Below are 16,873 nucleotides of genomic sequence, written 5' to 3' on the forward strand. Positions count from 1 at the left end.
CCTTGCAGGTGTGTAATTATCATTAATGCAAAAACACAATCAACCTCGTGCAAGAGTAAAAAATGACAGAGACTGGACTAGTGCTGCGTTCTTTTAAAGGTTAGCTGAAACTAGTGGTACATTTATATATATTTTTTTTACTCTTCAGGAAATAATCCAGTGTTGTTGATAGAGCTCCACTGCTCTGAGGCGCCTTGGCTTTCAGTCACCTTGCATCTGGAAGTTTTTTTTTTTAATGTGTGACTTTGTACCGTTTGAGAGGAGCTGTTTACAGTATCACTAATACGTCTCTTTGTTCTCCTTCTCTCCCTCGTCTGCTCCGTTGGCTCACGCGGTGGCTTCATCTCATGTTTTCTTCAATAGGTGAGTCATCCCAGTGCTTTTACTATACCACTAAATGAATAATTAATGAGCCCTTGTGTGGAAAACTGTTAAAAACACAAGTAAAAAACAAAACAAAAAAAAATCAAGGTATCAAGGTGACTTTCTAGAAATAATAAGACATTGCTGTGGCTTAAGGCCAGTCTACCTCTTTATTAGTGGCTGTTAAAGACAAGGATTGTTTCCTTGTTGAATCAGATTCACGGTTCCCTGTTGCCGTCCGTTTGCACTTTGTCTACGCAGAGTACGCAGATAACCAACGTCATGGCAACTCAAAAGGCATTTTCAAACAGGCAACTTGACTTGTTTTGAGGAGACGTTTCTTCAGTTCAAAGAGACTGGTGGGAAGTTGAGGTTTAAATAGAAAACTCTGTGGGAAAAGCTCATCAGACACTTGCTTGACTTTCTGTAAGAACCAGAAACTGGTCCCACTAGTTGCCATTAATGGCTAAACAAAGGTGGTTCCTGTAGTCCATTCTTACAGAAACGAGTCAAACAAATTTCTGATGGGTTTTGTACCCACAGAGCTTGGTGGGCGTTTCCTTCCCACCAGTCTCTTAGAACTGAAGAAGCTACTCGGATGTGGGGCGAAACGTCTTCAACAAACTCCACAAGTCTAATTGGCTTTTTGAAACGCCCTTCGGATATGGAAATTAAACCAGTGCTCGGGCTTCGGAGGCATGCTTGTGTGTAAGCCTTGTGTCCTTGCGAACAGACTGAACGTCACAAACCCCCCAGGTCGTGACGCTGAGCGAAGCCTCAACGACGAACCAGAAAACCAGAAAGGGGCGGAATGACGATGTGACAAAATAAATAAAAACAGTAACAACAAAGAATGAAACTGCACAAAAAAAAAAAACAGGAGATGCACATTAAAACTCCACTACAAAGACAATATTATTCCAGTCTGCTCTGCAGCGGTGCCAACGCTAAAAGGATCATGAACAGCCACAACAGACACAAACAACAGTGGCATTCATTTTAAGTTGTTGCACGCTTTGTTTTTTTTTCTCTTTTAAACCGCAACAGCAGAGAGCTACAACAGATGAATGTGCACCTACAGCACTGCAACTGCAAGTATTCAATACTTTACTCCAATGCATATCCAGATTTCCACCAACTATACTGTCAATTTAATCAAGTCCTTTCATATATATTCTCCAATGACCAGTCAAATTTTGGAAAGAAATATGAAGCCTTACGAAACCCCTTAAATACCACTCCCTGCAAAGCTAATTATTAGGGTTTAATTTCCCTGAAAAGTTATATTGCATCATTTTTTCTTTCTGTGAGCCACATTGTACAAGGTTTTTGGTGATCTACCAGCAGTTCTTAATATACTTACCAAAATGTTTGATTTGATTTTACTTTTCTTATGTTGTCTTTTGTTACTGCAATCAAACAACAGAGAGTCGAAACAATGGGTCAATCAATCAATGAATAAAGCTACTGAAGATTTTGCCCTAAAAGTACAATTAAGTACTTTTAGGGTTATTTTTTTTGCTTCATGTAGAGTCACTGGTAACAGCAACACAGCCTTTCACATTGAATTTAGGAAACCACCGACGTCCAACGTTGAGGAAAGTGCTTTTGTTGGCTTAATCCAGCCACACGCTGCCCTCGGCCAATTTACCCGCCATCCATCTGGACCACCTGAGTAAAAACGTAAACAGCGAACTTCCCTTCGCCAGGAAGACTCAGAGTTTTCTTATGAAATTGACAATCCAAACTTGAAGCGTATAAACGTAATTTCTCGGAGACAGGGTTGAGAGTCTGGGCTACATGCCAGTAAATAGCAATCCCTTCAATGCGGTAAATAACGCTGAAACGAGACTGTCAGAGATTCTGTCATGGCTGGGTATGTTGTGAACATGACAGCTAGTGTAGGATATAGGACATGACTGTAATGACTTTCTTGTGATAATGTTGCAGATAATAAAGTGTAGTTACTGGGGCGGCGCGCACACGTACGGCCCCTTACACCGTTGCAGTCTCACCTTTCAAAGACCTCATAAATTTTACAAGCTTCCCCAGTTTTGTTTTCAACTTAAATTTCCAAACCTGGTTGTGATTAAGCTGCTCAGCGAGAGGCTCTGGACGCCGTCCAAGCCCCTCCGCCGCACGGGTCCCTCCTTAAATGCTCCCGTCTGCTGCTGGCCGTCCGCCTCTGTGCATTTATTCAAAAGAGAGGGGCCCCTGTCAGGCTGCTAAACCCACTGTCTCGGGGCCCCGGGGTCCTTTCCACGGGGAGTATCCAGTGTCAAACTCCTGCTCCGGGAGGTGATCCATGAGGTGATCCATGATGGAGTCTTGCTCACGCACTAAGGTTTCAGCTCAGAATTTATCACGGTTTACTCACAGCCTGTAGCCCTCACAGAATCGCATTCACTCTTTTAAACTTCCCATCAGGAGCAATAACCGGCTCGAGGGTTTAGAAATGTGAAAGCATTTTAAAGGATCCTTGAGGGGTTTTTTTTCTACATACTGTATTATTATAATCTACTGTTCCGACCGTTGAAAGGCTGATTCACCAGCATAACAAAATAGCATCTCAACTTCTCCGCTGTTGGTAGCTTGCCATTCAGGCTGGTTATATCCTTTTAGATCCTATGATAAAATATAAGATATCTGCCTCAGCCTAAATTAAAGTGGGGTTAGCTCAATTTAATTTGGGATTCACTCAGCTCTGGAAAAAATAAAAAATAAAAAAAATTAGAGTAAGATAACTCTAATGCAATCGCATCTGCAGCGGGGCACAGTGGTGCTATATGTGCAAGGCTCTGATGAAGACACTCAAAAGGTGGGTTTAATTAAAAATAATGAGCTGCTTGGGTTGCCTCTGACACTATATAGATATTTCTGTTTGCCACTGAGATCCATAAATGCCTAGAACAATTATTTATGTACCTGAACCTCCGAACTATTAAGTCTGTCTAGACGTAGTCCTATAGCTCCAAGTGTCGTAATCAAGGGTTTTTAATTCTCTGCCTGGGATTTGTCATTGATCATGCATCATACAGTGTAGTAGATTATATATTAGGCGTGTACCTCCCCACAACTGTAACAGCGAGCTGTGATTGGTCCGCTTGGTAGCAGTGTGTGTAGTAATTCTGGCTGCTTCTCCATCTTGGCGATTTTCAAATCGATGGTTTTGGCTCAGTAAAGATGGAACACGTCATTTGGAGACGCAAGCGTTAGTATGACTAGTGTCTGGCTAAGTTTTGTGGATTTTGGATTTCAGTCTCCATTGTTGAAAGTGAAGTCGGAGAAGTAAACAACAGTTAGCCCAACTGGCAAAAAAGACACAAAAAAGACCCTGACTATCGACAAGGCTTTCACTAGTGTAGGTTACGTGCATCGGTTACGCCGTCTACGTCCAGTGGTACTTTATTCCTCTGGAGTCCTCATGTGTGTCATTTTACCTTTTTTTACATTTTGACAAACTTTATCAACACATTGGACCTAAAACCACACTAAAACCATAAAATCCAAGTAGGAAAAAGTTCACCGTGAAAACCACAAACATGTTTAACGAACCATTTTCATAACTTGGAATGCAAATCTGAAGTGTAAATTTCAAAAGCTTATGTACAAATTTAGCAAACAGCAAAGCTATTTATAACCATTTCCAATGAAGTGCAGGAACGTGTTTTCGTACAATGATTTACAACCACTTACAAAACTATCAGGTGTAACAGTAAGTAATAATATCTAAATGTCCTAAATCTCTGACTTCTCTCTCTTTGGCTGCAGTCACACCACACATCATGGCGCATAATTTCCTGATTGGTTTATGGGATGCATTTTTCCACCAATAGTAAAGGAGCTGTCACTTGGTTAGCGTTCTCCGCTTGCTAGTGATTTGCTTCTCAGCGTTTCTCCCGTGCACCAGATGGCAATATTCAGGAAAAAGTGTGTCGTAAATTATTTATAATAAGTCTAGTTTTACTTGGCCTATCAACACAATTTAGTGTTTAATAGAAGTTAGCACTTTCTACAAAGGTTGAAATGGAGATATGTCGTCTTAAAATGGTCATGTGATTTGTATGGCGTGTCCGTCGACTCCAGAAGGTTAAATGAGCCTTAACTCTGCAATGTAAATCATGAGCATGCTATTTCTGACACAAAAACTTTTATGGACTTTAGCCCTGCAAGTTAGTTTGACGTTTCAAAGCTTGTGCGGGACTTACAAAGTACAGTACAAGGTTCATTATACTCAAGCCCTTGCCAAACAAATTCACAGAGTGCTGAGTACGCTAATCAGGATCTGCTAAAACTCTCTGTATCTGGCAGCGAACTGTTGTTTTAAATCCATACTCTAATGCGGCATTCCCGTTTGTACTGACAGTGAACTAGAAGAAAGAAAAAAAACTAAACAAACAAAAACTAAAGTTACTTGGCTTCGTATCTGATGGTTAGAAAATTAGTTTCAGTGCAATGGAGGTGAAATATGCAAGCTGTCCATACTTAATCACTCACACTTTATTAGTTGCATTAATCAGAGGCAAAACAGGCTTAAAAACGACTAAAATCTGATTTCCTTTGATCGCTAACTTGCTATGCCGCTGTGTATTAACTCTGAAAATCTGTACTCGCAGTGCGAATCTGAGTGACTCTAACATACAGTATTTGCTTGCACAAGCGAGGAAACAGAAGTGATTTTCTTAAATTAAAGTCCATTTAAATGCAGGTTATTAAACCCATCACGCCAGCACTAAATTGTATTTCTAATAGATTTAATTTGAGCACAACATTTTTCTTCATATAATAATTGTCTGTCATGGGTTGGTGACCCCTCTGCTGAGTGATGCGCACGAACAGGCTGACAAATGCAGTCCTAATTGAATACTGATCGCAAGCGGCTGGCATCGCTGCATGCTGTCATAAGGAGACACGATTGACAGCTTCTTTTCAGGACTCTATCACCTGCATAACACATCGGCATGCGTAAGTAAGTCAGCAGACGGGATAATTGGAGCGAGGGTACAGTCATGAGAAATGTGCAAATACCTAAGAAAGGAATGAAAAGCGCTTTGCTCCGTCAAAACAGCGTGACATTTTTTAGTCTTTCATATTCTGAAAAGGGTGACGAATTCATTGTCTAAAGGCTGAGATGGCTGACATATCTGTTAGAGAGAACCCTCTGATGTGCTGCTCATGTGTGGATGTCGTAGTCGAAGAAATAATGAAGGAAGTAAAATAAATAAATAAAATGACACCTCTCTGTGTCTGGCTAATGAAAAATCTGCAGTCATCCAATTGTGATATTGAGCAATTCACACAAACAAACAAATAAATAAATAAAAAATACACGTCCGGAAAGATTCAAATGAGTGGAAACCAATTTGTAGCCTTAAGCTTGGTACATACTCCACGTAGGCGAGAACATTTGTTCTTGTGCTTGTGCTCGAGGTGAACAAGAACATTGGTTATTGTGGGAGATGCTGGAGATGAAGCACAAGAGGCATTTTTCTTATTTTCGGACGTTGGCCAGTCGTTTTGACGTCGGGTTGGATCACACCGTTCATTCATCATGCACCCACACACAGTAAGCAGATCTGTACCCAGGAGAAATTAGCTGCAGACGTTAGCATCTGGGAGTGCCCGCTAACATTTCTGCTTTTCTGTATTATCAGCACCCGCTTCCAGTTTTTGACCAATCACGGATTGGTTCTCCGTTCTGCCTTTATGATGTGTCAAGAACAAACTGTGCGAATTCCCAAATGAGAACTCGAGAACCAATTTCTTGAACCTAAACCATTATTCCAAGAGAAACCACATTTACATCTGGTATTAACCTCCTGAGACCCTGTGTCCTCATATGGGGACATTAAGTTTTAGGTTATATTGCATGTTATTCTACTTCATTTCTACCCATTGTCCTCTTTAGCGGACACTTTATTCTACCATCTAGTGGTAGTAAAGTGTCAATACACTAGTCGGTAAAAACATAATAGTGGGCAGATTCATTCTACAGACAATCACAGGACAAAAGTGGATGAGGAACAAAACCCCATCAGATTCTTCAGTTTAAACTTATTTATTTCTGCGTACTGATGTTAAAGTTTGATATGACTCACATATTTAACACATTGTATCTATAGCAATGAGCTACAACGTCGTTAATTAGCAAGTACTCGTTTGAGGACATTGTGACTTTGTTTTCTGCAATACTGGTTTTGCTCAGCCATGTTCAGGTATTAAAATAAAATGTTTTATATTTTGTCACACATTAGTGACTTTATTATAATACATATAATGGAATAATCCCAGAGTCCACATATGAGGACTTTGGTTTTTTTTTGTTTTGTTTTGTTTTTTTAAAAAGTACTGCTTCCTGTGGAAATATGATGCTTTTATCTTAGGCCTTAGGTTCTACTGATCTCAAATACCTTGGAGGAATTAAAAATGCATACCTAACAAAAGCTCGGGTCTCAGGAGGTTACGATGTGCCTTGTATCCAGATTGAGAGATCGGAAGAAGGTCCAGCTTCACTGTGGCTTGGGTGCATTCACCTGCAAGTTACCTGACTGGAATCCATTCATCCAAAATGCATTTTAATGCCCGGTGTAAACAGGATCAGGGCTAGAGGCGTGTTTTGTGTGTTTTGACCCTATAAATAAATCTTTTACTTATTGAATTTTTTTGTTTTTCCCCATTCAACTCTCCCTGTGCCTTTGATCAATTACAGTGAATACTTTGGATGGCTTACCATATATATATATATATATCATACTCTTAAAAGATTCCTTAAATCTTAAGAGACGCACATTAAGCACAGAAAATAAACACGTCATGTTGAATTGATCTGTGAACCATCCTTCTGATTTTCATTGTTCCTTTTTTTTTTCTCTGAGCCTTTTTAGTCGAACTGCTTGTATTATCCTCTGTAGCCTGTACTTATGTTACATTTTTTAAATTGGTAAATAGTTCATAGCGGCTGACAAGGCAGTGTTGCTGTGGTGCCAAAGGTGCTGGGCGAGAAAACTAAGGAAGAGCTTTTTTAAAGGTGGAAAACCTGAAGGGGCTCGGGTAGGGGGTCTGCAGTGCTACCTCCTGCCTGGGTGGAAGCACTCAGAGGCTGATCTAATCAGCCGCTGTCACGGCTCCATCAGGAAGTGAGCGATGAGAATGTTTACTCCTCATTCCGCGTGCCCACCATGCTCTCTTATGGGGCCGGCTATTTTTGCGTGCCCTCGCCCTGCTGGACAGCTGTGAAGGATTGCGTCGGCTGCTCCTGGCACATGGCATTCTCCTCCATCTGTCGCCCATGGTGCTGAGCCAGTTGCAAAGCAGGTCGACTCCAGCAAGCCCTCATCGCGCTGCCACGCCCCTTCTCAGCCACAGCTCGATAATGACCCCACCCCGAAGACATCAGGATCGTCTCCAAGGCTCTCCCACAGGCCTGGCACCACCCTTCCCCGGCTGTCGGTCCAAACAGCGTGCCAAAGTCTCGTAGACATTCCGAAAGGCCCGTAGCTGCTTCATGTCTTTCAAAGATGACAACACTCTCAGCACCCCCACCTCCCTCCCACCCCCACCCCCACCCCTTTATAAAAAGGAACACGGGCTGCTGACCTCATAATTGCCCCCAAAGCAGCCACAATTACAACCTTTAAAGGGCGGCTGAGGCTGCCAACATGAGGGAGGAGGACATTTTGCAGAAGGGGGTCAAATGAAATGTGGGCGAGTCAAGGACCTGACCAGCGTTGTGAGGGGCTTTCATCTCAAGTAGAGAGCATGTCATTATACCAAGAGGAGCAAAAAATTCAAACGGCATCAATGGAAAGAACAAACACTGAGTTATTATAGGCGTACTTAGTGCGTAAATCTCTGCCAACATAGTTTTAACTAACAGATGGTACAAATGTAACGTCACATTACATATTGTAAACAACATTCCGCTTGGCGCTTTTGTCATGTGTGCTCCAGAGATAATTATTTTACTAGTACTGTAATCCCCCCGGCTCATGCAATGTGCTAAAAGTACTACAAGCCAGTGCATCACCTCTACAGAGTCTGAGCCGTCGCAGCCTTGTCCTCCGTGGGCATCTTCGGCGTGACTCACAGGGAGCTGTTTACGCCTCAGATGAGTAAAATTGAAGCTCGTCCTTTTCTTCCCAATAGATTACTGCTCCGCTAAGTCCCTGTGTCTGGGCCATTTATGGGTAATTCTTTTCATCAGCCCTAATCATGTTGTTGTCTTTTCATCACAATGATTGATAGTGTTCAAAGTTACATTAATTTATTTCACTTTGGAGCCTAAACTAAATTCATTTTGGTCGGATGAGTGGAGACAATTCCACTGGTCACCTACAGTTCGCAACAGCTGAAGAAAACATGGCCACAATTTCTTATTTCAAGCTTTTGATATAGCAGTGTGGACTATTAAAAATGCTCCCATGGAATATACTCTATATGAATATATACCCCTTACTCACACAGTGTTGACCTGGACTCCGAATTCACTAGATCCCAAACTGATCAAGTGTCTGTGGGATGATCCTATAGGACCTCAACCCATAGGACCCGAAGGCCCCCAGACACCACAGCACACCTTCAGAAAGTCGATGTCCATTCTCTGATGAGTCACAACTGTTTTGGCAAGGTGGTCATAATGTTATGTCTGACCTGTGTATGTCTTACTGCGTCGACCTTTTGACCAGAGAAGAAAGCTCTTCATGTGGTCTGTGCTTGCCTTGAGCGTAGGCGTAGACTTTAATTGCATGGAAGCTAATCTGAGGCAAATGTAAAGGAAAAAACAATATATTATATGTCAGGGGAACTGACGGACACAAAGCTCGCACAGAATAGCGTCGGAGTCAGAGATGGATCACACATTAATGTGAAAAGCAGCTGCTGAAGAGTAGATGAGCCCTTTGTTGTCTCTTTTTGGAACACTGACATGACCTGAAATGCTAAATGAAATCCCAAAACAAGAAGTAATAGTCGTGGGAGGAGGATATGTTAAGTTTATGTGCTAGATCCTAGTCAAATGTCTTTTCTCTTATCTGCATTGCTAAAAACAAAATTACATAAATGGCGCCAAAAGACTAGGGGACTATTCATGGATAAATATCAAGTGAAAACATTACATTTATGCTACTGTGTCACCATGGCGGCCAAAATGCACCTTCAGATGCCGATGTGGGAGATCTTTTGTAAATGAAGGCCATGGACATACCTACCAATCTTTTTTTCTCTGGTTTTCCTTGGTGTCGTTTCAGTAATTTGTCCATTAAGATGGATCAAATCCAAAACTGTATCTTTCTCGTATAAATGCTGTAGTACATATCCGATGGTATTATTTCTGCTACAGAACTCCATATACAAACACACATTATGTAGATATATATAGTAACAAGTCCCAACAAAGGTCAATATCTGGTGCAGCACCGTCACAAGGCTGTAGTCCACCACTGATGTTGTTGTTGTTATTAGATGTCGAGGGTCTAGAGGGTCGAGGGTTGAGGGGTGGGGGGGATGACGTCATCATGTTCATATCAGGCGTCCACACAGGCTCCATATTTGTCTTTTTCACCATGGGACCTGGATTCAAAAATTTGGGGTTCCATTTACTGAAAAATCTGGATCCACCTAAACATGCAAGACACAAACACAAAATGGAGATTAAGAAAAGGGCAAGAGTTAAAAATAAAAATATGCAAAAAAAAAAAAAAAAAAAAAACAACCCTTGGATGGAAATCTGACATTTGATTTCTGTCATCATCCCTGCTCTCTTGCCTGGATTAGTCACACATCAGTCACATGTCCTTCAGGAGTCATCGCCAGTCAAGCTGTCGGTCATGTGCGATGATGTGTTGGGAAAAAAAAAAAACTAAACATCTTGCTTGGCAAAGACTCTTGATGCGTCTTGAATTCCTGCCTGGACAGACACCGTTCAATCTGATGAGGGCTGGTGCTAGTTGTGACTGTCAAATACTTCACCCTGAAAGTCTTGGGTTGAGATCTGAAGATCATATGCAAAGTCTGATTATTTTGTAGGTTTGTTGCCAGTCAGGATTCTTGTGAATATAATCTTCATTCATCTGCCAGATAGAGATGTTTTCCTGCCACAACAACCAAAACTCTGTATTGTTGCACATTCAAATGAGCTGGACTTGAGATACTTTTACAAAATCCAGGCTTCTCCAGAGTTTACGTCCTTGTGAATGCAATCTACATTCATCCATCTGATAGAGATGATTTATTGGATTCTCCTGATCTGCTTGTTTTGTATAAAATAGAACAGCCTGTTTCCTTCCTATCTCCAAACTACATGACAGTAACTCTTGATTTTGCAGTTGCTGGATATATATAAATATATATATATATACATATATTGCTCTGTTTACTTATGAATGTGTTCTGTGAAGCTGTCAGGAGACACGCTGATAGCCAGCACCATATGAAGCATGGTGCCAAACGGTTGGAAATCAATGTGTTCGTAAACCTGCTCGGTTGCCAGCTCGTGCCCGCACCACGGAGAGTGATTGTGTGGGAGAGATGGTGGGTGAGCTTGAAGGAGTTGGAGCGCCCAGGTCCACCCACATTCATCATAGGGAGTCCAGTGTCTGCATCTAATCAGATCTCAGCTGAGAGCCCCCCACCAAAACTTGATTAACGGCCAGACTCTTGGTGTTTCACTAGGTTTCTGTGCCACTTAACCAACCTTTCACCACCTGCCCCTGTAAAAGTATCCGCTGCTATAATGTTTATTTATGTGTTTATTGGCTTTAAGCTATTAAGGAAGCACTGTGTCTCCTTCTTTCTCACCCAGCTTCCACTCTATCTGACAATTTCCGTCCAATAAACGGTCACGACCTGTGAAACAGGAGAGGCCTGACAGGAGGCTGTTGGATAGCTTTCGTCCTGCAAAAAACCTCGGGCTAAACTGCTTCTGGTACACTGACCAGCTGAATCCCGTTCTTTCCTTACCCCAAGTCACCTTGTGACACCTGCGCTGAATTACACCCAAAAGGGAACTGCTTGCTAGAACTCATCAGTCAGGTCCCTGTCTGCAAGTGTCTGAATGCACCCTGGGTTCTTTTAAATAATTTAAGGGAGCCAACTTTATTTTGTGTCTCATTTTGCAAATGATTGTCAGCTGGCTTGAGGCGCATCCGCATCAGAACTCGGATGTCTGGAAAGCACTGTTAGGTCTCTGCATGAGTTGACTTTCAGAGGAATGTACATAGGCCTATTAATTAGCTGTCAAGAGAAAGCCAATAGCGAGACATTTCAGCTTATTACAGATAATGCCATGGATTCGGTTAAAAATAATTATGAAAATGTTCACTTCCAAGATGGGAAGAACAGATGGCAGGTAATCAGCGCCTCATGCGGGGAAGTCAAACAGAACAGGGGAAGAAAGAGACCGTTGCCCTCATGCTGAAATTTAATTTGTGTGCCACTGTATTCGTAACGGCAGGAATTGTCTCTTCTTCAAAGTGAGGAATGGCTGTTTTTTACATATGAGGGAAAGTATTTCTGTCCACATGACGCTGTCTGACCAGCATTCTAATGTCTGGTCCGTTAAACATTTAAAATTTCAGACCGAGTTGCCTACAGACCATCTACTTTGTTTGCCCCATTGACGCCCGTCCTCCTGCTGCTTCCTCTTCGATATCCGTCGCAGCGGTGTTGTGACGCACTGAGTCGATTCACAGAGGGCTGTGGTTGGCACAGGAGGCAAATTAGAGAGAAACGCAGCCTTGAAGTGGAATCATTCCTGTCTGGGTTATGGACGGAGTCACCGTTCAGAGTCTGATTCCCAGATCAGCTGAAGGCTTCGTAATCCTTATTTTAAATGCATCAAATTCTGAAACTAGAGCAAAATCCAAAACACAATGAAAGTTCCTTATATTTGGGAGCTTTATTCATCTTGTCTATATAATTACCTATTTTGGCATTTTGATGAATGTGGCGAGTATTGTTACCATCTGTAGGAAAACAAGACCAGCAGGTTAAAATTTAAGTTAGAACAATTGATTTTAGCTTGAAAATTTGTTCCCTTAAACTCAACAGAAAGTACTTCCTCTGGGCTGAGCTTTACGTTAAGTCAGCCCCCCTCTCCTTTTTTTTTGAGCTTGTAACCCATTTATGGTCAAAATCTACTGGTGTCATTAGCATTAGCAGCTGCCTCCCTCATAGTATGGTTTATTCCCAGGATGCACATTTAAATTCCTCGAGTCTAACCTAACTCTAGACGTCATTATTTTTAGATCTTTGCTCAGCTGCTTTTTACAAATTAGGCAAAAGGGTTTCCAAACTCCTTCAAAGCTTCTTATTGGGTCTTACTCTTTATTTTGCGAAAGCTTATACGCCGATCAGCCTAAGGATTAGCACAGAAAACTGGTTCTTTAAAAGAAACAATTCCAACTGGTTCAGTTCGTTGATGTCATTAGCCTTCATGCTTATTGATTCTTTTCGTGCTGATTCTTGTGTGACAACAAGGAAGATGCGATGGCGGAGAGACTGAAACGGTCAAAAGTTTGGCTTCACTACGCCAGAAGGCATTGTCAAAGCGCAACGTGCAACTTATGCAGCACCATAATTTCAAGCAAGCGTGACGCCGCCGCCAAAAATACAGAGAGTGCCATGTGTTCAACAATCTCCGCTCAACAAGTACAGCTATCGCCAAGTCTCAGCAGAGCAGCGCCAGTGAGGATCCAGTGACCAATTTCCTGTTTGTTTACTTACGTAAGCTCTTATCTGTTATTAAGAAACTCAATCAAACTTCTGTTATTTACACGAAACCACGGACGCCTACTTTTTCTAGACTAAAAATTCACAGGAGGAATTGATAAAGAATCGGGTCGATAAGCAGAATCGATAATGGCATCGGTATCACTAAAATCTCATCAATGCCCATCCCTTTATCAGCCATATCATTATGACCATCTTCCTAATAATGTGTCCTGTGGTGTCTGGCGACAGAACGTTGTTAGTGGGGCACAGCTACGCCTTGTGCAGAGGCGTCTGCATTATTTACTTCTTTTTGCTGTTGTTGTTTGTTACCCGCCTTTGCATTTGAGAAGACACATGAACGAAATGCTAAATGCGGATGCACGTCCTCTCACACATACTAAAAAGTGATGTTCCAAAAGCTGCGCCGCTGCAGATGCAAGACACGCTCCAGAATTCTGATCATTTTCAGGTCCTCCCTTTCAAGGATCTTCACCGTTAATTCTCTTGACAGTGGAGGAACGGCTTGATGCCAGTAGTTACAGTCATGTGTGTAAATTGTGTTCAGCACGTGGTCGTCTGTAATGACCAGCATTCACATTTTCAAAAATCCAGTGCACCGCTACAAATGTTCAGTTTCTCATCCAAGTGTCTTGTAGTCAATGCATAAAAGGATTTCATGTATTATATGCATCGTCTGAGCATGATAACAGTATTTATTAGCTGCTTGTTGTGATTATATGGAAACGCAGATGATTTCACAGCCACATTGTGCAGAGAAGGCTTTGTTGAGGAGGCTCGTGACAGCAAACGTTCTTCATGTATGTGAAGCAGTACAACGTGATTGTTAGCAAAATTACCTCTGAAGTAGTAAGGCGCAGCTTTTCATGTTCTTGTCACGGTTTTCTTCGTGCTAGCTATGAATGGACTGCACGAGGGAGAGTCTTGAGCGGCCTTCTGTGGAGCTGTAGGGATTAGACGGTACTTAAAGCCTTCCATCCATTGTATGCGGTTAAGCCAAAGAATTGTAAACACTAAGTGCTCGCTTACTGACCATTAAATGCGTTCACCTCGATGGGATTCACTCACAGTGAAGAATTGAACTCTTCTGCTACAACGGGGGGAAATAAGTATAAATAAGTTCACTGATTGCACGAATCAGTGTCCCCGGACTGATTAGTATGCACCATTTACTGATTTTTCACTTTTTTTTTCAAGAGTCCCAGAGGCTGAGGAAGAAGGCTGATAGCTTATTATTTTTTTTGTTAGTACTCACTGGTGTGTTAAAGTGAGGGATTTTTAGAAAAGTCTGCGACCATAGTGTGAAGGATTGTTTCATAAATCAACAAACTGGGCCTGCAGTTTCGCCAGCCCTAATATAATCTATCCATCACCGTGGAACATTGAAAATGACCCCCGCTTAACCAAACTGCATTAATCAACCTTCAATTCAAGGTTCTTTGATTATTTGACTTATACACTACTGGTCAAAAGTTTTGGACACACCTGCTCATTCAATTCAGTCGGAACCCAAACTTCTGACTGGTTGGGCACGTTTATTCTTTTGTTTATTTCTGTTCAGTGTTCATCGGCAATACGCGTGAGTGATGAGAAAAAGGGAATAGGTAATAAGATCCCTCATCTTCTTCGCTAACGAAGACAAGATGATTAGAGTCCTTCCCTTCCCGCCGCTTGGCTTCAAGAACAAAGCGAAGGAACCCTCGCTGCAGTTTCCCCGGCGGCTTTGGGATGTGGGGTGGGGGGGGTGGTGGTGGTGGTGGAGTGGAGACTGATAAGGGGCACGTGATAAACACTGAAAATGACTCCAGAGCCCAGAGGACGGTTAAAACAAAATGAGCTGACAATACTCATTTTCACCGGCCCAAATTTAGATTGTTATGATTTCAGTAAGGACTTTCCCTCGGCTGCGGGGAAAGCAATTAAACCTAATGAGGGAAACAGTGAGAACTTTAAAAATAAACCTGCTGCTGGGCTATTATTTCACCGCTCTGCTTTAGATGCACGTGAATGTTTTGTTATCTTGAGTATTTCTGTGCTAATGAGATAAATTGGCTAGATCCATTATCCACTTTAGTGTCTGGACAGACTAAGCTGCCCATCCAGACTACTCTAGGTAAACGTAGTTATTGAGCAAATGTGATACCAGTCTTTTTTTGTGCGTGTGTGCGTGTGTGTGCATGTACTGCAGCCACTTCACTTGCATGTGCTCCCCTTTACCGTTGTTTACATTTCCCCCTGGCTTTGCAATGACGGAACTAAAAGGCACTCAAAGTCCATAACTAATAGGATCAAAATGGCGGCACAGACTACATGTGGATAAGAGCCTGGGATAATTGAGTTTGAGCAATAAATCCCGGTGTGCTCACAGCCTGCAGCTGAGGTTTGAAAGCCAGTAACCTCTTTATCTAGTCATCGATCACCCACCCCGATCACGCTGCGTAATAAAATCATTAAAAAAATCTTAATTATGACCTTTCTAAACTCAACAAATTCTGCCTCCTGTACTTGGCTTGACAAAAATGATAGATCTGCACCGTTGCTCCCGTGTCATAATTGTTTTTTTTTTCTTTCCATCGGCAGAGAAAATGCTGTTCTATAGTTCCACTTCGGAGGGGGAGCGATTGCTGTTTTTGGGTTACATGCTTAGTAGCCAGCCCAGTGTTTTGCCGTTCTCTTTTATGGTCGGTGTTGTTGCTTCGCACGGGCTAGCTGCACTCCCCCATCCTCGCCCAGGACCCCCTGCACGGAACGTGGCCTTGAAACATGTGTTGCGGAGTAAGGTTACGTTTTTTAGGCCTCACGTCTCCCGAGAACTCTCATCAGTGCTTATTGGACTTTTCTTCGGGATGGCCCGTAGCTCAAGACTGTCGGACCAAATGAAAGCCGAGTATCCCGCACATCAGTGTCGGCATATCCCCCCCATCCTGGTGCCTGGTTGGACTTCATAGGCTTCCTTGGTTTGGATTTTTCCCTCCAAGCCTTGCCTGCCTTTGTCTAGACAGCTGTGCACTGCTGGCGTCTTTGTGCTCTTATCCCATACAAGCAGAGAAGGGGAGAGACCCCATATGCTACCAGCTGCTAGACACATTTGCTCTTACCGTTAGTAACCGAACCCACCGCGGAGGAGGCGAGGGGGAAGGGGGGGTGTGTGTGTGTGTGTGTGGGGGGGGCTATCTTCACTGCTGCCTTAACTGAATTAAAGGTCCATCTTAGCAGTTGATTATACGCCGTACTAAAACGCTTCCTGCCATTTGGGGCAACGTACGATATATGTAATGGTAACATTAGACGAAGTGGAACTGTCAGAATCACTGCAAATTTGTTTTACAATGATTCTTCTGCTCTGCTGAACATTGCTTTCACCTAGCCTCGAGGCTCGGTTAGGTCCGGTACATTGTTTGCCCGAGGAACCAGGCTCCATATATGGCCGTATTTGCCTGTTTGTAACAAAAAAAAAAAAAAAAAAGAGGGGCCAGCTGCATCAACCACACTCCCTTTTAACACGGAGCTTTATGGCTGCCATCCCTCTAATTTACGTTCCCCACGTGGGCCCCTTAAGAAGCATATGAACCTGAGACACATGTTGTGAATAGGGCCCTCCCCACACCAGCAAAAGATTTAAGACCCTTTCTCACTCCTGGCTGCAAAAGAAGAGCGCATTAGTCTGGAGGTCAAAGACAAGTCTAAAAAAAAAAAAAAAAAAAATGAAGAATCTGATTTAAGGCCAAAGAAACGTATATGTGTATGGTTAAATATAGCTCGACCCAAATTTATGATATATTTG

General features: G+C 42.4%; 1 protein-coding gene across 11 annotated transcripts in view; it reads left to right on the forward strand.

The window, feature by feature from the left end:
- Positions 1–16,873, forward strand: part of ncam1a (neural cell adhesion molecule 1a) — a 266,719-nt gene that overhangs the window by 43,828 nt on the left and 206,018 nt on the right. The window lies entirely within an intron of this gene.

This window comes from Mugil cephalus, chromosome 15 (assembly GCF_022458985.1).
Source record: "Mugil cephalus isolate CIBA_MC_2020 chromosome 15, CIBA_Mcephalus_1.1, whole genome shotgun sequence".
Lineage (NCBI taxonomy): Eukaryota > Metazoa > Chordata > Actinopteri > Mugiliformes > Mugilidae > Mugil > Mugil cephalus.